A 26,177-nucleotide genomic window follows, 5' to 3' on the forward strand; every position below is an offset into this window, starting at 1 on the left:
AAGAAACACCAGAAACACAATTCAGGTGTCATCCTGAATACAAACGCTTGTACACCTGTGTACCAGTTACACCAACACGAATTATTTTCAGCCTGTCTTCGCCAGCAAGGCTTTGGTGATCATGATGTCTGCATGTATTTTGAATGCATTGGCCACTTTCAACCCATATTGTTAAAGATGACTGAGATCTGCTAGGGTGATTTTTGGTGAAAATAGGCCCTTTTACTATGTCTTTTAGAAGGAAAGCTTTGTTGTGAGCTCATCACTCTAGTGACTAAGTGGTTCAAAATCTTTAATGACCGTACCTATGTAATAACCTGATGATGGAGAGAGGTGTAATTATCTCGACTAGTGAGGAACTAATTCTTAAAGAGATTAAGATGAAAATAATATAAAAAATGCCCATTAATTTTAGGTGTCCACTTTAGGATGTCTAGGAATTACTTTTTTAGAGTAGTTAGCATAATATGTCTGTATATAATCAGGAACTTCACTGCAGTTATGTGTGCTTGGCACTTTTTGTATAGAGACCTTAATCTAAGTAAAGCATTTTCAAATAGAGGAACATGGAGTTATTGGCCACTTGTGAAAGAACAGATCCAAGTGACTTTCTCCAGCATTACGTGAAAACTTGGTGGTGGAGTGAGGGTAAAAATACAATTTCACAAGGTTTCTGCGAGCTGCCTTCCCATGAAACAGTCACCCTTTTTCTTCTCACAACATCCTACCTCAAGCACTGAGTGTATCCAAACAGCAGTAACAAAGAAAGCCAAGATCTGCAGGTACTAAGCCTTTCCCCCACATAGATGTAACACATTAGTTCTGCATTCTGCCTTTCACAAACTGAATGCGTCCTTCAGAAAGTAGTAGGTGATCATGAGTACAGACCGTGCTGCATCACAAGGACTCTGGTTAGCACTTCATGGACAGCCAGCCATTCTCTTAATCTCCATCTCCTAATCCTGCTCTCCAAATCTTCTCTCTCTTAATTTTTTAACATTTGATTTTACAAACAGAAAATCTTCTAAACATAATGTTTCCCCCTCATATAACACAATGTATACATAGCACATGTAACATTGAGCATATGTAGCATCAAAACAAACCCTTGGAATCTCTTTTCAATTCAGAAATATGTCATTTGAAATACTGATTTGTAGAGGGCATATACTTTTTAAAAAAACATTGATATTTATTTTTAATTCTTAACTGAATTTTGGCCTTGATAAAAACTCTTGCTTTTCTGTGGCCATTGGCAAGATTGCAAAATAGCTCATCACAAACTCTGAGTGGGCATTCTGCTGCATCACAGATATTAATTGGTGCATTAAAAAAAAAAATCTCATCAGTTGAAACTGTGGATTTAAATCTCTGGGTTTTGGTTTCAAGGCATTCCATTTGGTTACAAGCATTGCACGTTTTTTCAAGGTTGGTTTATGTTTTTGACTGAGCCCATCATTTTTAAAATCTACATACTTTCCAGATTGTAGAAATGGCAATACTTATGCCTGTTTGTTTTTTTTGTTGTTGTTGTTGTTTTGTTTTTTTAATGATGAAACCAGCTCATCTACACAGAGATGATGCTTGTCATGCAACACCAAGTATGAGTGACTGGTAAGAGTCTTACTGTCATACAAGGCAGTTTCTAATTTCAATCATAAAGTAGCTAAAGAAATCAAATAATCTCACTTTTATACACACAGATAAGAACATGAGCAGCTCGTTTACCCAAAATGGTTGCCACCATTTTGTATTTTCTTTCTCATTTGGTGCATGTTTGAGTGCCTTTCTCATTTTCAGTGTGAAGTACAAGCATGAAGACACTGATTTAGTTTACAACAGCTATTCATAAAAACAATAACAACAAAAAAACTCTTAAAATAATGAAATTATGTACTAAGTAAGGCAATTTTTACTTTTCCCATTATATATATATACTGCAACAAACACAGTTGCGATTGATAACATGCATGCATGTTGTGAATAGCAAAAGTGTTTAAGTTTGCTGATTTGGAATAATGAAAGTCATCTTGACTGCACAGAAGAAATTCCTTCATTTAGATTTAAAAATAAGGAAATAAATAAGTAGGAAACAGGCGTATGGGAATAAACAAAAAAGAAAGGTATGATTCTCCAGCATTTTTCACACACACAAAAAAATCAATTATAAGGACTTGACATACTGGGGGTATCTTTAGCAGGGATAAACAGTGATGTTGCCCATAGCAATTTACACCATCATCCAATATGTTGCATTGCAGTGTAGGGCGAGAGAGGGGACACTCAGAGGAGCCAGTGGTGTCATAAAAAGCAAATGGCAATGGAGACCTCCGCTTAGAAACTGCATTGCCCTCAGTGCATCCCATCCTCAGCACAGAGATGACTTCAGGAGGCACAAATTAACCATAAGTTAGTACCTCTTGGAGAGGGTTACTTGAACATAACATACAGAAGGGCCATTTCTGAAAAATGAATAATCTATAGTTAGCATCATTAAACACTGGATAACTCCCTCCCACAACAATAACACTGTCTGCAGCATTTGCCATGTTTCCCAATATGGGAAATGCCACTGAAAAGATAAGCGTGACAGCTTGGTAAATAGCCAAAGCAACTCTTACAAGTTATTCCTATGTCAAGTAATATTTTTGACCTGATTTGCACAGTGTGACTGAGGAAAATAAATATTTTAGTTTGAAAGTTTGCTGGGATAATAATGAAGTGATCTGAAACAGATCTGCAAGTGACAGTTTGTTAATTTAAAAGTATACTATTTGATGGGAAGCATCTTTTCCAATTAACCAGCCCTGACTGCACCGTATTTTGAAAAGACTGAGAAAATGCACTAGCCTGGCTTTGTAGATCCGATAACTCTCTGAAATGAATAGCCAGCAATTATCTCACACAGCTTTACAGGTGCACGCTTTTGCCATTGGAATTAGAGCCCATTGGTGAGGACTGATGGCACATGGGAAGGCCCTGTGGTGTACTAGATATGTGTCATGGGACAGAGTGGGAACTTTCAACTAACTTGTAGAATAGACTAAAAATTTCATCCCTCCTGGAACAAATATCCTTGAAGTGAAAATTTGTATTCTAGTCTAAAACCTTATTTACTCCACAAAAGTGAAAGACCATGCACACCACTACAGGAGAAAAAAAAAATTGTCTGTGACCCAGGGTCATTTTTGGTTTTTGTGTGTACATGTATATATGTACAGGCACACATGCCGTATTTCTAACAAATCTACATCCATACGTGATCGTGTATTGTTATATCCAGGAAACATTTAAGGAAGGAAAAAAAACAAAACAAAGCAAACAAAAAAAAAAAACACAGAGATTTGATGCCTCCAAAGAAAGGAAAAACAAAAAAACAAACAACAACACAGAATAAAAATTAAAAAAATTGAGGGACTAGTCAAAACAACAAAAAGGAAAGACTCGTTTCAAGATGTCTGTATGTATCATGACAATAATATCTAATTAGGTTAAGTGTTCTATTTAATAATTCACTGTGTAATGAGATAGAGTAACAGAGAGTAATGGGATTTGTCAAAGCCCAAGCCAGTGCAGTATAAAACATGTTAGATATTTAAAACACATTTAGAATAACAAGATCAATTGATTTAAAAGCCACTTATGATGTTGTGCTGTTGTGAACTGCCACATCCTTTGGGTTATTTGAAGGGAAAGCTGTTTACTTGACCTTTTAAAACTTTTTTTTTTTTTTACCAGTGACTTTCAGGAGATTATCTCTGTGCACTAGGCAAGATGCATAGAAGCAGGAAACTATGAAAGTCTGTATTCTTAAGCCTCTCTCATACAGAAAAGAAAAAAGAGAGAGAAAATATTCCTCCTTCTAAAATAGCCAGTACATAATCTCAGAAGTTCATTATAGCCTTGAGCAAACTGGTTTGCATCCCAGATTAAAGGATTTTCAAAAGGAACTGTGATTGTCTTGTCACGGTTGAGCTAGATATTAGTTGGCTGAGCTGAGTATCAAATATGGGAAATTAGTTGCCATTAAAAGCTAGCTTCAGGCAGTTCATTTCTCATCAGCCAAGCTGTGTGAGCCTCCTGCTGTGGACAGTGAACATTAGCTTACTAAATACTTTTGCTAATCAGACACCACATTGCTAACAGAGGTGCCTGAATTTAGAGGGGAGGAGATGGATGGCAGCAACTGAAAATCTGTCTGAGTTAAGATTGACATGCTTTTCTTGATCACAAGGGTTAACTTTCCTTTTCAAAACAAAACAAACAAAAAACACAAACAAAAAGATAAACCCAAACTATTCCCTGGTTGTGTTACTGCTTTTTGAGCCATACTTTTGCTGTTATTTTCAACCCTGGGAAAGCCACAGAGAGAAATTGAGCCAAGGTAACTTAAAAGTTAGATAACAAGAATTCGCTATAGTACCTGGTACATATAGGAACTTGCATTAGACAGAGAGATGGAAAGACAGTGGGAAGATTAGGTCAGGAGCTGCAGCATTCAGGAGCAATGGGAAGACCAAACTGAAACTGGTGGTGACCAAAATTGGTCTTATTCCTCATAAAAGAAACAATTATATTATGAAAAGCTGCACTGCAGCTTCTTCACTTCTAAGACAGGACACAGATGAGGCAACACCTCTCTCATGCTACCTCACCATCCTGACTTTCAACGCAATCCCAAACCTTATACTTTGGTTTCATTAGTGTAGAAGTAAAAGGAACCTTTAAAAATGCAGAATTTTGAGGAACGGTTTTGTATTTCCATCGTCACCTCTGCCTACTCTCTTGCGGGTTTTCTGTGCAAACTTGATGGATATGTTGGGCTTCAATAGCAAAAGCAGGAGATGCCTGGCCCCACCCTCTAATCTATTCTCTGCAGTCACTGGATTACAGCTGACAGAAGGGGCATCTGTTGATCCCCCTTATTATCTGCTTATAGCTTTCTGTCCATAAATTTGTCTGTTTTTTCTTTGAACTATCTGGAGCTATCTGCTTCTACAACCTTGCCCAGAATGCCCCTTTGGCTCTTTTAAAGAGATTTTCTGGTGTTACTGAGTGCCTGCACGACTGGTGAAAGAAAGTGTTGCTCTAACCTCATCTGGCATCTTCATGGTTTTATCTTCCTGGAGCATCTTCCCTGCATCACCAGCCTTTTTCCTCTACAAGAGTTTCAACTCCAGCCCCTCCTTGTAAGGCTGATGCTTCCTCCCCCAGTGAATGCAGTTGTCTTCCCTGCACCTCCTTCTCTGTTTTAGAAAGACTCTAGAAATCACTGGAGCTCAAGTTTGGAAATTTGGGGGCATACAACAAATTTGTAGGAATCATCACATTTTTGTGTTTTGTTTTCTCCAGTTAAGCTGTCTTGCAGCTGTCATTTGTCAACCAGGTACAAATACATACAGCACCCTCTAGAGCTAGCCAGCTCCTCTCTGGCTCTCAAAAGGGAGTTAAACATAACACATTAGTGTCTTTGGTACCTTCAGAAGGTTAAAAACATCTAAAAGCTAAAACTTTTAAGAGCCTTTTGAATTTATGTGCTTTTTCTTACATTAGCTTGATTCAGGCTGTCCATCTCTTTGGTTTTGCTCAGAAGCTGTTCCTCTCATCAGCTCTATGGCAGGTTTAAAACAAGTCTTATTTGTCCGAGGCAAGAAAAGGATTCTTTCACGCTGTGTAGAACCGTGCTGTAAACATTCATTCCTTAGAAGTTACTGAATAAAACTTCAAGGATACTTTCAAAATTGAATACCTAATCAGCAAGTGTACTTGCAGTATGTGAGCTGTTCTTCCCTGGTTAGTCGGTGCACAACAAAATGTAGCTACGTTACTCTGACTCATTACTTAACAGCTCTGCATACATTAATGATTGCACTTACTAAAAGCTTTAAATTGGTACCGGTTTGATGGAACCTGTCAAGCCTATAGTCATTGTTTCTGACAGTATTATGTGTTTCAAGTTATTGTACCACTTACTGCCTTGTTTCCTCGCGTAATAGTTTTATGTTGGAAAGGCTGCTTTGTTAAAGACATTTTTACTGTATGGGCTCAAAAGAGGATTACAGTTTCTCTGGGTGAACTGATCACACGAGGGAGGGGAAGCAGGTCAATTCAGCTTCCCAATTCAAGGAAGGTGTTTTATCCTCTACATATGGTGAATGTAAATTTTATTGAAAGCCCTGAATTAACTGCAGGCTCCTGTTGAAGCTATACAAATAGTGTCATATGTGCCCTGGAAAGAGAGGCTTCATTGTTTGTCTTCTGGTAGCACTCTGTTTTCTGGAGCCTAGAAGACAATTACTTCCTTGCAAACACAGGCAGATTAAATAAGCCACATTTTGTCCTTTTTGCCATCTGCCCCTTGCTTACTTTATTTTAAGCTGCATGACTAAGCTTTACTATCTGACATGTGAAGGTGGGACATGCTGTTTTTCTGCTTAGCTCCTTGAGGCTTGTAATGAATCCGAAGAAGCAGAACTGATCTGCAAGGGGGTGAGTCAGAAAATCAGTAACTGTACAATAATTACTTGCTGTGCCAAATAGCAGGACTTGGATCGTAACATAACAAAATCTCCTGAAGGAAAAGTTTCACAATGCAGGAAAAATATATATATTTCTTCCTTCTAAAAAAAGCCAGTGAACCTGACTCTGATCCTGATGCAGCTACATCCGTGAAAGGGAGACTGAAGTTTTACCTGGTTCCTAGAGAAATCTATTTTGTGGACCACTCAGAGCAGCTGAGAAGGAAGGGAGGGACATAAGGGCTGATGGAGGAGGTGAATGATGAGTCCCTTGTCACAGGAGGATGGGCTGCCACATTTGCCAGCGTGTGGAGCAGTGTGTTAAAGCCTTGGGCCAGCAGGGAGCCTCATTATTCCTCTGAAAATGGGCTGACAACAACAGAATAATTGGGGCAACTACTGGTATTTCAGGAGACTGGGCTTAAGGTAACCAGGAAACTGAAATAAAACTGAATTAAAATCAGTTAGTGAAGGGCAAGGTGAGAGAATATCCTTTGTATATTGGACTTCTGTTATCTGATTCTGGATCACAGCATCACAATCACTGAGAAGTTAAGGCTGACAGGTCACCTGGTCCAAAACCCCTGCTCAAGCAGGGCCAGCTAGAGATAGGTGCCCAGGACCACATCCAAGTGGCTTTTGAAGATCTCCAAGCAAAAAGGCTCCACAACCTCTCTGGGCAACCTGTGCCAGTGCTCTGTCACCCGCACAGTAAAGAAGTGCTTCCTGATGTTTATACAGAACCTCCTGTGTTCCAGTTCGTGCCCATTGCCTCTTGTCCTGTCACTGGGCAACACTGACAGAGCCTGGCTTCATCTTCTCTGCACCCCCCTTCAGGTATGAGACAGTGATGAGGTCCCCTGAGCTGGTACTGTTCTCCAGGCTGAACAGTCCCAGCTCTCTCAGCCTTTTCTGTCTGAGGACAGATGCTCCTCATTTAGGTTGAAAAAGACCTTCAAGATCACCAAGTCCAACCATCAACCTGACCTATCGAGTCCCACCACTAAACCATGTCCCTCAGTGCCACATCCACACGTCTCTTAAATACCTCCAGGGATGGGGACTCCACCACTTCCCTGGGCAGCCCATTCCAGTGCTTGACCATACTTTATGTGAAGAAATTATTCCTGATATACAATCTAAAACTCCCCTGACACAACTTGAGACGTTTTCTTCGTGTCCTATCACTTGCCACCTGAGAAAAGGGACCAACACCCTCCTCACTGCAACCTCCTCTCAGGTAGTTGTAGAGAGCTATGAGGTCTCCCCTCAGACTTCTTTTCTCCAGACTAAAAAACCCCAGTGATTAAAGAGTGTTTCTTAGGATTACATCTATATTGATTAATGAAAGTTATATAGAAGCCAGTCTGAGTTCTTACTGACCAATGTAATCAGACAGCAGCTTTGACATCTCCACTCTCCAGGCAGAGTGTTCTGGGCTGGAGCAGTGAGTCAGGACCACTGGAGCCCAGAATACGGGCACTTTACAGCCCACTAGCTGCTATTTGCCTGCTTTGCTGGGCTGAATTATCAAACTGAATAATTTAGAGCAACGTGAGACTGCAACTTTGTCCTGTGGGGAACACTGACTTCTGCTAAAGGTCAGTGCAACCTTTGCATCTCTTCTTTAAAGAGTTAGACAACCATGGGCAATTCTGGTTTTGTACCTTTCCGTACCAGTACCCAGGTCAACGGGGCCAGGACAGCAAGGATCATTCACCTGCCTGTGAGTGGGTGCCACAGGGTTGGGAGCATCCTCCCTCTGCAAAGGAGAGCATCCTGGAGATGTGCCATTTGTGCAGTCTCTGCTTCACTCTGCACAGTGTACACATGGGCTTTCCTAGAACGATGCCCACGTGTTTTTTAACTGTACATCTCATTGGACTATATTTTGTTGTAATCACACAAGAGAAAGGCTGGAGGACAGTGAGTGGGGTTAAGAAAGGCTTGCGACTGGTGGAGATGCCGTCTCTCTATGCAGAATTAAGAACTGCACAGAGCTGATAGGCTGGGAACTTCATCTTCCCGGCTTCTGTGGTCTTAAGAAGGCCAGACAGCTCCCCAGGGTGATTCAAAGTGTAAGTGGACTGAAACGACCTTGGAGTTGGTTATTCTGACTACAGGGGAACTACAGAGAATCATGGTCTGTATTTTAGATGCTTAAAGATAGGCTGAATCCAGGCCTCTACCTGAACAGTGATGACAGCTTACTACATGAGCAGGAAAGTCATAGCAAAGGAGATAGGACTTTATAAGCTTTCAGCCTTGAGTTCTCCTGTGTAACAGGGGCACTAGGTGCTAAGGAAATACAGAAAAGTACCAGCTCCGTGGCAGGTTTTTTCTATTCATTCTAGTACTGACTTAAATCCTTCACTCTTTGTGTACCCACTGATGCTGTAAACCAGTGCTGTGCTTAATATATTAGGGCACAACTCCAGCTCCAGGTATGTCTGTTTTAACAAGACAAATCACTCAAGAAATGATGTACACTGATAAAATTATATTACTATTAAAAACAAGTTTAGGGATTGTCACACTATACCACTTTCTCGATCTCATGCCTATCAGAGGAACACTAGGACGCTTCATAAAGAAGCTATTCACTACAAAACTATCAAAAGATCTTAAAGTTCTCTGTATTTTACTACCTTTTGATACTAGAAACTTTGTTTATATCCTGGGAGGCCAACTTGTGCTATGATAGTTGCTCTGGTGGTGTGTGGGATCCTAGGGCTCTGAGGTTTAACATCTCTCCAAGCCAACACAGATAAGAGCAATATGAGAAGACTCCGCTGTCACACAAGCAACCTAGAATAACAAAACCCAGGCAGAGCAAATACAGTTTCTGCCTTCGTTTGAAGTGCTGAAGAAGTGCAGGTCAGAGCTATAAACAGAGGAGGGAGGAAGGAAAAAAACATTTCTGTCATTCCTTCAGGAGTTGTTACTCCTCAGATAAACTTGAGTAACTTGAAAGCTCTGTGCAATTTTTCTTTTGTCTAGGTACAGGGGCTCTCACTATGTAGGTCAAAGACCTTTAATATCCAGCAGCAAAACAGAAATCCTGTGGGATTAACAATTGTATTCAGATAATACCTTTACCTTTTTCCTCCCTTCCCTAATTCATCGTAGTCTGCTTTATGAAGCACCATCATAAACATAGTGGACATGGCACAGAGTCTGCACAGCTCATACAGAGCAAATCTCCTTAACCAGGTTTCCAAGTCCCAGATAAATCCTCCTTATGCTTCCCCGCTGCCACATTTCTCCACTCTCAACCTCACACAGAGTCCTCATGGAAGGGATGCTAAAGCCAGTTGCAGCCCAGTGTGTACTGTTTGGTGACATTTAGATATGAGGCATTGCTGTGCCCTTGTGCTACTCTGCTCTCTGTTAAGAGAAGTTACATATGGAGAGAAACCACCCTGCCGTAACTTTATGACTGGAAACTGTTCTGCTTATTGCATGCCACCTCCAGCTTGCATCTGAAATAATTTTCCACGCTGGGACGGATGCACCAGATTACACCAGCATCCAGCTCCAGAAGGGATTAGTCAGTGAGGATGATGAAAAATAATGCAGAGTTTCCTGTGGGCAAGTCCAGATAATTTTTGTTTAAAACCCAAGAGTTATAGATTTCTAATTTATAACACTTAAGATATGGAAGAATTAATTTTGTTTTGAAAAACACCTATTTTAAAGCAACTGAATGCCTTGCCTCTGCAACAGACATCAAATGATCTTTTTGCTTCATTGTTGCCCTGCGTTTATGAGTCTTCTCCCCACTGAGGCACTGAGATGACAACTTTCTTTAATGACTAGGTTTCCTGGGGAAGATCAGTGCATCTTGGCAGCTGGGTTTCCCTTCACTACCCATTACCTCAGGCACACTAACACCACCTAGAAGTCTGGGAAATAGGTCCTGTGCTAGTAACTAAACAGAGATTTGGAGGCTGGCTGCCTTTACGGTTCAGGCTTTAGGATAGCAGGATAGTGCTTATAGAGCTGCTGTTCCAGTGTTGCAACTAAAATTACACTCTCCTGTATCCCTGAATGAATTCCTGAGCCAATGGGCTAATGGTCTGGACTCAATCAAAGTCAAGTGAAATTCCTTGCCAGCAACAGACAAGTTCATGAAGAAATATGCATTCACAATGTTTTATTTCATGCTGACGAACAATCCATCAACTCCTTGTTACATGCCTTTCCATAATGACCCCCAAAACTCGATATACTTGGAAGAATTTGCAGGGAAATATAAATAAATAAATAAATAAATAAATAAGGGGGAAAAAATGTCCTGGCTCTTACACAATCAAAACATTATCCCCAAATACTTTCAGTTTGAACCTTTCCCAATTACAGCTGTGGAATATTGCATGCAGAGAAGGCACTAATAAGCTGGGCCAGACCATTTAAGTTTATACAGGTCAATGCCATCACCTTGAATCCTACCCAGGGGACCATGGGGAATTGCTATGGTTCGTGGCACCGTAGTGTTAAATGTTCCCTGCCTTTGATAAGTGGGATAGCTCACGCTTTTAAATTCCCTGTAGGAATAGCTGCAAGTAGAACGCATTGCAGTTGTCTGATCTCAAAGTAACATGGATAAGCGGGAGAGGATTCATGCCCAAAACAAAAGTTTATTCTCACACGAGAAAGCACAGAAACAGAAATACAATTTTCAGCACAGATTACTTCTCAGGCATCCAGTTTCTCAGATACTAGAGGTCTAACCTAGATGACTTCAGTCCCCTAGGTCCTAAAAACCTGACAGTAGATAATACTTTTACACCAGCGATTAATAGTGCAGATATAATTCTGGAAGACTTCTATTTTGACCACGGCAATCTCACCGAAGCCTGGATGTTCATGAATTGGGTCATTTGTTCACATGGAATTAGCCATAATGGGGACATTCAGAGGCGCACCTTCTTCACACTGCAGACACTGTAATCCTATCTCCTAACTAACCTCTGTAGTTGCCCCATGTTCGTTTGAATAAGGAGTAAAACAGAGTGAAGCTTTGAGCTGACCTCTTCACAGAGACCTTCAAATGGATAAATCTACTGACCTTTGAGCTTTTGCAGTATAAAAAAGCAGCAAAGCCACTTCAAAGCAAGTTCCAGCTAGTACTAGAAAGAACCATGGGCTTGTCAAAAATACTTTAAGATTGGCGAAGTCTGACATTTCCAGTAAAATCATGTTGGAAGTGTTTTACTAATGTTTTTACTTGATGTCATGCAGAGCTCCTTGATCAACAAAATGGATGCAATTTCCATCCCCAGTCCAGACACGTAACTCCCTAATAATGTCCACCTTCCAACCCAGAAAAAGAGATTTGATAACAACAGCTACTTCAGCCACAGCTATCAGCATTCAATAATGTGAGAGGAGGCCTCACCAGGCTTCCAAGAGGCCACTTGTGTCCTTGCTTCCAGCTGTAGAGACAGTGTCAGCCCCCCACGTCTATGGCCCTTAAGGCCAACGCAAAAGCTGTGACATGAAGACATCCACAAAGAGTCAAAATCCAGACCACACCTTCATGTAGCTGCCCTTTTCCTAAAGAGGGTGCCCAAATACAAATGATGAAGCTATTCAAATGGCAAAGCAGAGTATTCACAGCAAGAATTAGTTAATTTCTCTTCTGTTGGTGTCAAATCTTACAATCTAGTCTTTTTGATTCATAAAATGGTTGTGCTGCAATTGACTTTGCCAATGTGCTAATATGAATCTTTTTTTTCTCTAATTTTGCCCACACATCCCTAAACTAAGGCTTCACAACTTTGTTATGCCTTAGATGGTCACATTTTACCATGAGCATAAGATGTTCATGCCAGGAATTTTAGCTTCCTTCCTCCTGTGGCATCATTTATGACTCATCTATAAACCAGTATGACAGCTGAGCAAAATCAGGGGAAAAGGCTTTTAAATGAACTTGGGATTGCAGTGAGGGAGAAAAGATCTCCATAATAACCCACCAGGTTCTCCGCAGAGAATGTGATGACCATGCACCCTCCTGATTTCTCTGGCTACCAGCCTTTTGGGGCACTTAGACCTTTGCTGAATTTTTATCCAAAGAGCAAGGTATGATGGAAACAGAGGAATTGCATTTCTCTCAGCATACCAGGCATATCACAAAGCTAGTAAGTTGGTTGATAAAGTCTTATCATGGTATCATACTATATGGAAATCTCAAACACCGCAGGAATCTGAGGAATTCTCAGTATGAAATCGGCATGGTCAAGCAGCTGTTTCTCATGACACTTTGACTAAGCCTGGTTTCATTTGGGCATTCAGTCTCTTCAGATTGGCTAGGGATTGAATATAATATTTTCCACTCAATTATTCCTTGCATTCTTTTCTTTAACAAACTTTTTTTTTTCATGAGCTTAGATAAACTAAGCAAGTGACAATGATCTGAACATGAGAGTTCATACTAAACAACATGAATAAAACTTTTTTTCTTTTCTCACTGTTATAAAATAATAGTCATCAGATCTCTGATCTTTTCTTTCCTTTGCTATCTAGTAAGTAATATGGAGCTTTGAAGACAGTCTTGATAAATACATGCAAACTTTACTCAAAATTCCTGATATACAATTATTTAATAGATATTTTACCAAAGAAAAAAAAATCCTTACATTTAATATATTTTAGATGTTTAATATAAGACTATTTAATATACTTTTATACTATATATGTATATATAATTAGTATATTTTATAAAATATTTAATAAAAGTATTTTAATATAAATACTTCAACATTTTTCCCTGCCCAGCCCTTTGAGGTGATGTGAGGTTGAGATGTCTATTTAATAATATACCTGACTTTCAGATATAACATCTTGTACAAGCAGGATATTAGCTCCAACAAGTGATCTGGTGAATCCTCCCAAAGAATTTACCACCCTGGGTGTAGAATGCAACATTCCTTCCTGGATAGGCAGCAATACTTTTTCTGATAATGAACCATCTTTAATATAGTTATGAAGGAAAAAAAAATCAAAAATCTGAAAAAGAAAGGGTAAATTCCACTGGAACCAGACTATTAAATGGGGGAGAAAAAAAAAAAAAAAAAAAAAAGCAAAGCAGTTATTAACATAAAGAGTAGAACAGAAGGAGACAATGGAGTTTGAGAAACTAGATACTACAGCCAATGTAGAGGTGAACGAGGAATCCATCAAGGCTTATAAGCATGAGGATATTGTACTGGAGAGGTCTATATTGCCTTGGAAGTACTTTATAAGGAAAACAGGGCAAAATAAGCGTAAACAGTTCTCAGTAACTTTTTAAAAATATCAAACCAAAGCTCTGGGTTCGTTTCCTATACTGTGCTGTAAGCATTAATTTAGGCATGTATTTCCACAAACAGTTCTCGTGGACCAGGAAACACCTCTTTATTGTCGCCTCCACCTGTGATGCAGAACCTGTGCATTCCTGCACACATAACGCCTTGTGGGGTCAGCACCATTCTGATTTCCAAACTCCTAGTGAAACTGCTCTCCTGCAGCTGTCATGTATGCCTGAGCAAATCAGCGCTTTTGTCGGTAAAATGATGTGTCTTATTATCCACTCCTTAAGTCACCTAATCACAGCAAGCACGATGCAATTCGATAGGTGTCTCAAGACAGGCTTTTTGCACATCTTTAAGAGGTGGTACATAAAGGTGATTGGAAGAGACTATGTCGATACTTTTTTAGCCACCAAGAAATAACAATTTTTTAATTGCATATGACTTACTCTTTAGCACTAGTTGAGCAAAACCAAGCTCTCATAACAGATTTTCCATTATAAAGCAAGCAGCAAGCTTGCGATCTACAGATATGGCAATCTCTATGTGTACCATTCAGGTTAATGAATAAGAAGTATGCTAAAGTCAAACTGAAAATTCAGTCAGTCCAAACCATAGCCGAGAAAACAAAATGATGAGGAAACACTGATTAACCTAAGCTTCAAACTAAATTAAGGGCAAATTCAGCAATGGTAAACCAATGAAGTTCTTCCTTAAAGTACTTTGCAACCTAAACTAAGATACAAGGCTCATACAGAAGGAGAGAGGTGAGGCAAGAAACAGGACAAAAATTCATGTAATACTTCTGGGGGGTGCTGGTTTTGAGGAATGGTAGGAAGCTAGATAAGAATGTAGAAAGTGCTGAATACAGAAAAAAATAATAGGAACAGAAGGAGGGTGCCAAGCCAACAGAGCAGAGAAAAAAAGAACAGGATAATAAAGAGATGGTTTGTGTTAACCCAAAGCTAGAGACCTACAAATAGTCATGGATTGCATCTCAGGGGCTCCTTGCACTAAAGGAAGCAGAGGTGGACATGAATCATGGTGAATGGCACTTGAGTCCTCAAACTAGCATTCAGCTCAATTTCTGCTTTCTTACTCCCAGAAACTTTTCTTTCTCCTTTTCTACAGCTTTGCCCTCCACCACATTTTCCTCCTTAATACTCCACACCTGAAGCAAAACTTTTGAGTAAAGTAAGGTAAAACATAAAAGCATCATCTGCATTGCCTGCTGAAAATATTGATCACTAGCTCTACTATCCCAACCTGTTGTTTCCTCTGCTATGAGCAGTGAGCTCTCACTGGAATTAACCCCTTATAATATTGCAAACACCACAACAGCACTCCAAAAAGCAGATGGAAAATGTAATATTCATAAAAGATATTACAGACATATCCACATCCCTCGCAGAGGGAATCAAAGAAAGAGTTGAAGGAGAAGGAGACTAAACAGCATGGGTAAACAACACATCCTCAGATCACGGAAACGGCAGGGAGGATATAAAAAGGTAGCAGATGGATGTTTATTCTACCCTTGAACAGCAGCATGCAGCCAGACTAAGGCACTATTTCTTTGCATTCCGGCCAAGGATTCACACCTCTCTGTGCAGCAAAGGATGGCAGCAGCATGGGTGTAGGCAGGGGAACTTGCCATTTCTCAAAAATCAGGGTTAGCCTTTGCATTAATTAAGGCATCAGGCTCCACTGTCATCCTCCGTCCTTATTACTATCCTTGGATTTCATGCTATATTTAAAATCATGCCATTTCAGAATCCTGTATGAATAAATATGAATGTCAAGACCTGTGTGCATCTCTTATGCACACAAGACAGTACAGTACATCACGTACTCACAGAATCTTATTAAATTTCTCTGAGACACATAATCCTGTGAACCTCATTCTGTAAACACAGGCAGCAGTTGTACTTCATTTCTCTCCTCTATCCCCCACAATCCCCTCTCAGCTACCTCGTTCCTTAGTCAGTAACTGAGAATTGAGCAGAAACTAAGCACACACATAAGTATGTGGATAAAGTACCTGAAGATATTTATTAGGAAAGGAAAAAAAGCTTCATTGGAGAGGAAAAAGAGCACATTTATCACTTGCCAGATAATTAAAAGTATCTGAGTATTAAAAAGAAATACAGAAAACTGCAATTGGATTTTGTAGTTTGTATTTTCAGGGATTTCTTTTTTTTTGGCAATAATCATTTTATCCGTGTGACTAAAATTAAACGATAAACTATTCCATTTGATTAATTACCCTTCACAGTTGGCCTGTTAGCAACAGCATCAACAATTTGGAACAATTCTGCCATCGAACAACACCCAGCTGCAGGTGCAGTGCCATGCAAGAGTAACATTGCAGCCCCTCAGGTGAAAACAAGGCTGTGAAGGTAGGGGAACATTTAGAGTTTGAAAGAAAAATGCTGCCCATGATAAGTTTTGAAATGCCCATTCACACCTCGAACATTTACATTGGGTTTCCTGGAACATTTACACTGGTCTTCACATTGCATATGGCAGACTGGTATATAAATGCAGTTTGTGCATGAGATGCTTCAGCCATCCCTGCTCAGACCCCCAGCAGAAATGCACAGTCCTAAGCAGGCAGGTTTTAGGACTTTGGTAATGAGTGAGAAAACCTTCAAAGTCAGAGCATCCTGCCCTGGCTGACAGACACTGTGCAAACAGAGAAAAAAAAAAATCAGCAGGCTAAGCCTGTTTTATTATCAGCTCAAACCTGATACATGACAGGGATTTAGGCCAAGTTTGGCTAGGCATTCAGCACGTGTTTCAACTTAAAGACAGGCATTGTCCTGCTTTAACAAGTGACACTATCAGGCTGAAAGTAAGGTACATGCTTCAGCAGCACAGAGAATAGGGAAAGGAGCCTCACCCTACCTCTCCACAGCAGCCACGCTTGAACTTGCCTCATGAATGAGGGCATCCACTTGCTGTTATTTGCAGAACACAAGCTTTGTTCTTTTAATGGGGATGACAAGAATTGGGATTATAACAGCTCAGAACCAGATCCTGAAATTTCACAGCTCCGACCAATCGTTCTAATTGCTATTGATTAATAATAAATACGGTACATTTGCACCCAAAATGGAGGGGAGAAAAAAGGCCCACATTTTTTCCTGCAGGGGTGTGTGATCTGCAGCCCCACAATGTACAACTCCTCCAGCACATGTCGCAGGCTAAGAAAAATCAAAAGACATTCTTTTTATTAGTTAGCAGTAATGACCTTTTATTTTTGATTATTTGTGCATTAACAGCACGGAATGGAGATGTGCTATGTAGAGAAGTTATTATTTGCTAATTTGCAGCTTTTAAAATACACAGCACACTATCTATTATGTATCATGCATTACAATTACAACAACAGTTTAATTAATCACCAGCACCCTGTTTTGTATCAGTCTGCTGCTGAATTCTGGGTAATGGCGTTGTTTACCATTTAGCAAGTAGCAACATTTCACTCTGTTTCACTACATTAAACTGCTCAAATAAAGCAAACGGATATTGGAAAGAGTTGGCCATCTGCCTTTATTTTCTTTTACTTTTGTTAAGGAAAGGGAGAAAAAAAAATAAACCCCACCACTGCCTCTGAAAGGAGAAAGAGCACAGCCATGAAACTGATAGTGACAAAAAACACCCTTTTTTTATCAGGTCAAAATCTCATCTAAATGCAGTTCTGATGAATGGTAAAAAGCTTGCTTTGTGGATTTGGAGTGGGTCTCAAGACCAGCAATGAAGTCTAATGATTATTTAATGGTGCCGCACTTGAAGCAGGATTATGTGAGACTCTCTCCCCCGTTAAGAGTTTGATGAATAGGTTTTGTGACAGCCATTTAGGAATAAACAAGAATTCATCAGTCTGCATAAGAAGAAGCCAGTTTATAGATTAAGTTTCTTGAGGTAATTCATGAGGTCAGTCCCATTTAGATGTAGACTATTAGGGCTCAGCTTTTGAGAGTGGCCATACAAGGGAGTTACTCCAAATGGACCCCGCTAATACAAAGCCCCCTTTCAGAGGGAAGCCTGAAATTTTTATGACCCTGCTGCTAGGAAGCACATCAACTTGTCACTGTGAAGATCTGCTGGGGCAAGACCTCATCACTCTATTAAAGAGCTCTGTGACCCTATTGATTTGAAGTATTTAAAGCAGGGGTGAAGTTCAAAGCAATTTCTTTTCTATACTATTACTCAGCCTCTCTGTGTCTTGGCTCTAAAACATCTGCTGTCAGTTCCTCTCTGGTGTCTGACTCTGGAATCTGTCACTGGAGAACAGAGTAGTTTTATTTAGAATAAATTGGATTCCTTTTCAGTTTTCAGCATTTCGTATTGTGATCAATGGTTTACACTCCTTCATGTGCCAGGAGACTTAACTGCCACTGTATGCTTTCATGTCTCTTTAGAGCAGGACTCAGCCAGAGCTTGCTCCTGAGGCTCTGTAATCGAATCTTTCCATTCTAACAGGTAAGCAGGCACCAGTTTTTCTAATTGGCCAATCAATAAAAATAATAAACTTTCACTTTCAAACCAAAAAAAAAAAAAAGAGAGGAGAGAGAGAGAGGAGAAAAAAATCCCAGAGTGTCACTCTGGAAACAAAACCCTAACAGGATCTTTTATGGTTATTTGCACAGAGAGAAAAAAAAAAAGAAAAAAGAAAAAAAAAAGATACTGAGTAAACAACTCCATTATTTTTAAATGTCAGCAAGTAAACCTGGTAGCTGTTTCTCAGAGGTGCTTGTTCAAAAACTACACAGGCTCTTCTACCTCTCTGCAGAAGCTGCAGGCACCAGGGCACCTTCTCAACAGTTAGCAATGAGCCACGTTGGGTGTATTTATTACAGACATGGTTTTTGATACCAGGATTAAAGGCTGTACGGGGCACAAGATTAATATTCAGTTTGATGATGTCAGACAAAACGGTTATGATACAAGACTGAAAAAATGGGATGGGAATGGTAATGAAACAGTTTCAAAAATATTTAAGATAATGATGCATAGCAACAGAGAGAAATTAGGTGGGGTTTTTGCAAGGAAGGTAATTATGTACAGGATCACGTAGAGGAATCCTATCTGTTATCTTCACCAAGAGAATTAACTTCTGATTCGTGAAAAATGCACCTTCTCTCAGGGTCTGCTTTGTCAAGTCACTACCATGTTCCTTCCCTACCTGTGCTATTTAGACACGTTTTATCACCTATTCTAACAAATTGCCTAAAATAACTGAGATAACAGGTATATATTTTAGTCAGCAGAAACACGTCCATTGTTTTCAGCTGATTGGTACTGATTTACGCTGCCTACGAGTCTTTCCCATAATATATGTTGCTGTCATTTTATTAATACTATCGCTTCACACAAAGCGACTTTTAAAACCAAGTGTGTTTCTGTGAGGAATGAATTATGTTTATTGCAAGATGGCAACTGCACAGTTTATTCAGCAGTATCTTTAAGGATCTGGAAGCCTGGAAACAGATGTACCTATTGCTTGTCAATCAAAACACATCTCCCTTGCAGCTTTGTATTTTCTTTAGTCAGCAAGGAAATCATGTTACTGCTGTCTGGGGTCAACAGTAAATGCACAAGCAGAAGCCCTGCCTGAGAATTTTCAATCAAGAAGGCACCACAGATTAGGCAGGCAGATAATAGTTTGTGTTCTGCTCCTCTGAGGAAATGGGCAATAAACAAAATCCTAAGCCATTTCTTCTATCTTGCGTTTTAAAAAATGGAGCTGGTGGAACTCACTGGCAACAGAACACCATTACAAGCTGATATCATCTTGAGTTCATGCTGCTGAATATGTTGGCATTTACGGCACATTCTCCCAGGGCACATTTCAAAATGAAACTGAAACTTGATGGACCAACTGTACTCCATTAAAAAAAATTATAAAAAGGCTCTTTCTTTTTTTTTTCCCCCCAGACTAAAGAAATGGCAACTTTCAAAACACTGCTTTCTGCCGTATAAATCTACGTGTTGAAGGTCAGACCAAAGGCAACAAATCAAAGCCTTTTTTCTCATCTTTTATTTTAGATTATGAATGATGCAAGAATTTATAGAGCGTGCAAATTTATTACCGTGTTAATAGGCCCCCCTGTTTATATCCGGCAACATATGTTATATCCAGAATCACTAGGAAGCAGCAGCATTTTTAGGGATGGAGGGGGAGGCAATTAAAGAATTAGGCCTAATTACCGTGAAAAATCTCTGGAAGAAACATACAGAAATCTTTTGCAGAACAAACACAAAGAGAACACGAGGAAATATTCTTTAACCTGACCATTGTTGTATACTTTATTTGTAATCCATGCATTTATAACCAAACACAGTCACAACTCCATACCTGCCCTAATTTAATTAAATGAAAGAGAAAAAAATCGTGCCTGTGTAGAAATTTTCTCTCTCTTAGGGTCTGCACGGGCATCTTATTTCTAACAGTGAGCCTATATTGAACCAAATTCTCACTAGAAGGCAACAAGCATCTTGTTTAATACAGGCTTCAGCAGGGAGGCAGAACCACTTTTGAGTCACTGGTACAGGGACGTGAAAAGAAAAGTAGCAGTGGCTACAGGAGATGCACCTGTGTTTCACTCCATGAGTTTTAAAGGCCCACTCAAGGATCCCAGAGCACATGAGAGCAGTTTGGTAGGTATGAAAATCTGAATTTGCAAAATGTTTAAGTTTTAACAAACTAAAAAGGAAAAAGGTCCAAACCTGGAAATTTTAGAAGTGGAAACTAAGGTGGTTGGGGAAAAATTAGGTATGTCCTACTGCTTCATTCTTCTGTTCTACTGTATGGATCAGGCTCACAGCTGGCCTTGACTGCTCTGTGTACTGTCCCAAAAAGTGGGAAAAAATACTGGGTGCTATGAGAAGCGCAGAGTGAGAATGTAAGTGTGAATAGAAGCATGAGGTAGGCAAAGGGCTAGTCATAATTTCATAATCATAATTTCATAAACAAAATATTAGGAATTCCAGCTCCTGAGAGACCTCACTGCAGTCTTCCAGTACCTACAGGAAAGCTGGGGAGGGACTCCTTGTTGGGGGGTGTAGTGATAGGACAACGAGTAATGGCTTTAAAGTAAAAAAAAAAAAAAAAGGTAGACAGAGACTAGATATAAGGAAGAAGTTCTTCACTCTGAGGGTGGTGAGGCACTCGCACAGGTTGCCCAAAAAAGCTGTGGATGCCCCATCCCTGTCAGTGTTCAAGGCCAGGCTGGATGGGGCTTTGGGCAACCTGGTCTGGTGGGAGGTGTCCCTGCCCATGGCAGGGGGGTGGAACTGGGTGGGCTTTAAGGTCCCTTCCAACCCAAAGCATTCTGTGGGTCTGTGATTCTACGATTCTCTTAAGATGTGGGAAACAGAGTAGCTTCTGGCTGTAGGACCAGTCACAAAGATTGGGATTTTAGCATTGACTGCTATCACCAGAAAGCAGGCCTCAGAAGGTCCTTGCTTATAGAAAAAAAAAGGAAGGGGGGAAACAGGGCTAAGCTTTGCCAAAAGTATTCAACAATTCAGTAATTCTTTAAATACAGGAATCACTGTTTGAATTTATCTTTGGTAAAGCTACATCTGACAGTTGGGTTCTACCAGGGAAGAGTCTGGCCATGCTGGTTGTTCCTCAACACCCACCTTCGTGAACCCACCTACTGGGCCTGCAGCTAAACCCATATGTTAGGGACCCCAACAAGGACTGCTTGTGTCAGGGGGAGATCATGGAACCAGACTCTTAGGTTGCTTAATGTCCTAAATATTGATCTCTTTTATCTGTGTGTTGCTGCATGTATATGTCTTTAATAATTCTTCCTCTACAGGTGGGTTATCACTTTTCCAATGCCTGTGTATTACGAGTTTTGCCACCAACAGAGATAAAAACTCCCATTCTTGGTTGTTTAGTGTGAATCCTTCCCATCCTGAAGCATTATTAATCATGTTGTCATCACTTAAATAAATAATAATCATCAGCAAGTATTTCTATTTTCACAAAACCACTAAAATAATAAAAATCAAAGATTATATTAATTATTAATAAATATGAAGGGGACATGTTTTTTTTTTTTTTTTTTTTTTTTTTTTTTTTTTTGAGACTGAATTTCTATTTTTCATCTGTAGTACAGTGTCATCTAGAGATACTAAATACGATGAGGGTATTGTTGTGTTAGGTCTGCAGAAACTTCTGCTTCAATGAGCCAGTAAGAGATGGAAGCAGCACGTAGTACAAATAAATAGGATGGGCAGAACCAGAGCTAGAAACCAGGCCTCCTGATTCCATTCAGTCCCCTTCATAGTGCAGAAGTGTGGCTTTGCAAGAAGAGGGCTCGTACCCCATCCCTTCTTCCCTTCTGTCCATCCATGTCAGCCCAGCTGGGGGATGGAGGACCCAAACTTGGCCCCAGAAGAAACGTCACCCTAACACCTCGACAGCAGGAGGCAGTTGAGGTGCAACTTCAGCTCAGATTCTGCCTAGGCACATGTTCCTTGCCCAGTGTGTAAGGGATGAACAAACGAGATGGAGCAGGAGAATGCAACACCAGTGGTGGAGGATTTAGGGGATGCAATTTTTAGGCAACCACCTTCTTCAGTCCCGCTACTCACAGAGTGATTTGTTTATGTGCAACCTGAATGATTTGTACATTTTATGTTCAAGTGCAGCTGGACACCTTACCATGGCTGTTTATAAAAAGATACTAAAGAACATAGTTGGGGAATGCAGCCTCCATACTCCTGAAAGACGGCTGCAGCACTGGCCAGCAGCGCAGAAGCAGAAGATGATGCAAAACTGGTGTCTTCAGTCTGCACTACCCTTTGGGGATGCCTGTCCTGACTGGGATGAAGAAGGCAGAGCCCAGACTATGCTTTCTTGATCAGAGAGGGAAGAGGTCTGGTGTGCAGCCAGTTCTGCTGACATGGGTGAGGGTGATCCAAGGTGGCCTTTAGCCTTAGCCTGTGGGGCCCATCTAGCAACCAGATTTGTGATTGCTGATGTCTCCAGGAACATTTATTTCTCTGTGGTGCTGGAGACACTTCAATGGCAATGGAAAATGCCCAATCACCTATTTAGAAACCTGGCCTTCTTCTTCCATAGGGGAGGGGAAATATCACCATTTCAGATCTGCCCCATTTGTGATTCCTGGGGTTTGCAAGCACTAATGTAGCTGTAAAAGGAGCAGAGCAAGCTGCAGGAGCACTTATCTTGTGCATTGATCTCCCTGCAGAACTGAGCCCACATGTCACCAGCAGGTACTGAGACAGACCGTGTGCTCTGTGATCAACAACATATTAGTGGTTCAAAACGGTCTGGGCTGTCTGGAATGGATTTGTGCCACAAGAGTCACAGGCCAGACTGTGCAGCCAAGATTTGCAGGTGGTTTGCACTTCAGATCGGCCATTTTCAGGTATTAGAGGAAGGTGGCACAATCCTTCCCCTGTTCCGGAGACATGCACGGATGTTTGCACCACAATTTATCTTACACAGAAAGGGACTGGAAATCCACCGGCATGGCAGTACAGATGAAAATATTATCACATTTACCATGCAACCCTTCTGTATGCAGTCTGAGGGCATTTCTGTGGACAACAGATGTGGGAGACATAGTCAATCTGAGGAGGATGATAGCAGAGAGCAACCTCTGAGACAATTTGGAATACAATTTGCAGAGAAGGCAAATGAATGTCCCTCAGCTGGACAGGCTGTTAAAAGTACTAACAAGGTATCTCACGTTTTCTCTCTCCCCTGTATTTTCATAAGAAGAGAAAACTGAAGGGAAAAGAAAGATTCCTCTAATCCTTACAATAGTAGTACTATATTGTACATTCATGGTAACATGATAATTTCTGTTCTCAAGAAATTAAATTCCAGATGATGGGTTATTCAGAAAAATATCCACAAATACAATCCTAACATAAGCCTTAAAACTATACACTTACTGGGACAATGGCATATACTGCCTCACATTTCTTGAGTATTATATTTAATACTATTTGTTTGCACCAAGCATTATGTCTCCACTACACATACCTTGTAGACAAATACAGACTAAATCACAGATAATAATCACAGATTTGTGTGGACGAACTTGTTATTTTAGGAAAACTATAAAGTTTTCCTAATAAAAATGAAAAATAAAGAAATATATAGAAAATATAGAAACTATAAAGAAAAACTAAACTATAAAGAAACTAAACTATAAAGAAACTATAAAACTATAAAACTATAAAGAAACTATAAAGAAAAACTAAAGCTGTTGGGAAAAAAAAAAATGATGGAAACTGCCTCCTGAGCAGTCATACCCATAACTGGGTGCCTTTCTGCCCTGGCAAAGTTATGTTTAAGATTCAGTAACATGGCTTGAAATCTTTATTTTGGGTAAGATTATATATCTTATTTTTCAATGATAACGTAGTAAGTATTATTTAGCTGGGTTGAGCCCTATACCTGTTTTTACTGAGATTTAAAAATTCACAAATTCATTGCTCTCCTCCTTCAGTGCTTCTATCTTGCTCCATCCCTGCTCTTGACTCCTGTACCTGAAACCACACTAGCTCTTACCTCCAACTGCTGCCACCATTCCCTCCACAGCATATTACATCAATTTCTTCATAGGAGAAATCTTGCAACTAAGACTGTGTAACTTAGAATAGAATAGATAGTTCAGTTGGAAGGGACCTTCACAGACCATGTAGTCCTACTGCCTGACCACTTCAGGGCTAACCAAAAGTTAAAGCGTATTTATGAGGGCATTATCCAAATACCTGTAGAACATTGGCAGGCATGGGGCATGAACCACCTCTCTAGGAAGCCTGTTCCAGTGTTTAACCATCCCAACAGTAAGGATACTTTTCCTAATGTCTAATCTGAACCTTCCCTTGTGGCTTTGTGTCATTCCCTTGACTTTCCTTCTCCTTTTCACCGCTTCTTTTCCTTTGACAGTACATGAAAGCTTCTCTCTTGCCTGCAGTTCTCCAAATTTTCCACTTGGAATTACAGCATTCCTTCAACTGCCTCCTTGTCCCATCTCTCATTTTCCTGTGAAAACTTAAACTTTCCATCCGTCTCCTCTTTTGTCTCTTCCATTTTGCTCTTGGTGAACTGTTCTTATCGGAAAACTTGAACAACCCTTTCCAGACCACTCATCTTCTTCATCAGCTACCATTGTGAACAGAGCCCTTCCCAGGAAATGTGACCTCACTTGGAAATGACAAGAAACCATGTGTCTTTGGTTAGTGCAGCAGGGCCTGAGCTGGTAAGACCTGCGTTCAGTACATGGTGAAGACTTGCTCAGTGCTGGCCTTCCTGGTCTTGAAACCCTTTTTTTTTCTTCCTGAGCTCTGTTCATGTAACATGTTCTTTAGAAGCTCTGTGTTGCTTTCCTTCCAGGTATCAGAGCAGCAGAGGCAGGTGATGAGTCATGCTCAAGCTACTTTTCCTTCTCTTTGTTCTCCAAACTCCATTCTCTTTCTCTGCCTTTCCGTTCAGGGATCCTACCATCTGACCAAATTACAGACCTGGACTGTTTTGATAATGCATCCTTGTGAAGAGTCACGATCTAGGAAGATAAAACATATAATGGAATAGCATTTGCACAGAAAATAAATTGAATGTCCTTCAGCTGGACAAGCTGTTAAAAGTCCTAACAAGGTACTTTACTTTTTTTTCTTTTTTTTTCTCAACTGTATTTTCTTAAGAAAGGAAAACTGAAGGGAAAATAAAGACTCCTCTATTCTATACCATAATTGTATTATATTGCATGCGTTTGTGATGTAACATTACAATTTTGGTTCTCAAGAAATGAAAACCTAGATGATGGGTTATTCAGCAAAATATCTACAATAAAATCCTAATATAAACCCTAAAACTATATTCATTTGCATGATAGCACATAGTGCCTCACATTTCTTGAAGTATTATGTTTATTACTATATGTTTGCACCAAGCATTATCACTGCATATGGCTCCACACACCTAGTAAACTGTTGAACTGTAGTAGACTGTCTAAAGCTGTTGCCCAGATCATAGTTAAGCTCTCTGTATGTTCACTGGTCTTGAGAAATGCAGTATTATATACACCCAAAATGCTGCTGCAAGACTGCAGCATTCCATTACCTTGAATTTATCACCCCTATCTCTGCATCTCCCCTTCTGATCAGCCTTCACTGTACACTTACTAAACTACAAAACAAGGCCCTCAAAACCTTTTATAATGTTAGGGTGGGAGGCTTTGGGGGGTAGGGTGAAGGTCAGGGGATATAATAATATGCTCATAATAAGCATTAGATAGGTACATTGTTCTCCTTCAAAATCTGGTCTTATAATATTTCTAACAAAAAATTCTCACTGTAGGATGTGCTG

General features: G+C 40.1%; 1 long non-coding RNA gene across 1 annotated transcript in view; it reads right to left on the reverse strand.

The window, feature by feature from the left end:
- LOC121064647 overlaps positions 1-26,177 on the reverse strand; it is a 42,434-nt gene that overhangs the window by 1,864 nt on the left and 14,393 nt on the right. Inside the window, exon 3 of the long non-coding RNA XR_005816598.1 lies at positions 16,715-16,795. This is a non-coding gene — a long non-coding RNA (uncharacterized LOC121064647). The remainder of the gene's footprint in view (positions 1-16,714; positions 16,796-26,177) is intronic.

The sequence above is a fragment of the Cygnus olor genome, chromosome 2 (genome assembly GCF_009769625.2).
Source record: "Cygnus olor isolate bCygOlo1 chromosome 2, bCygOlo1.pri.v2, whole genome shotgun sequence".
Lineage (NCBI taxonomy): Eukaryota > Metazoa > Chordata > Aves > Anseriformes > Anatidae > Cygnus > Cygnus olor.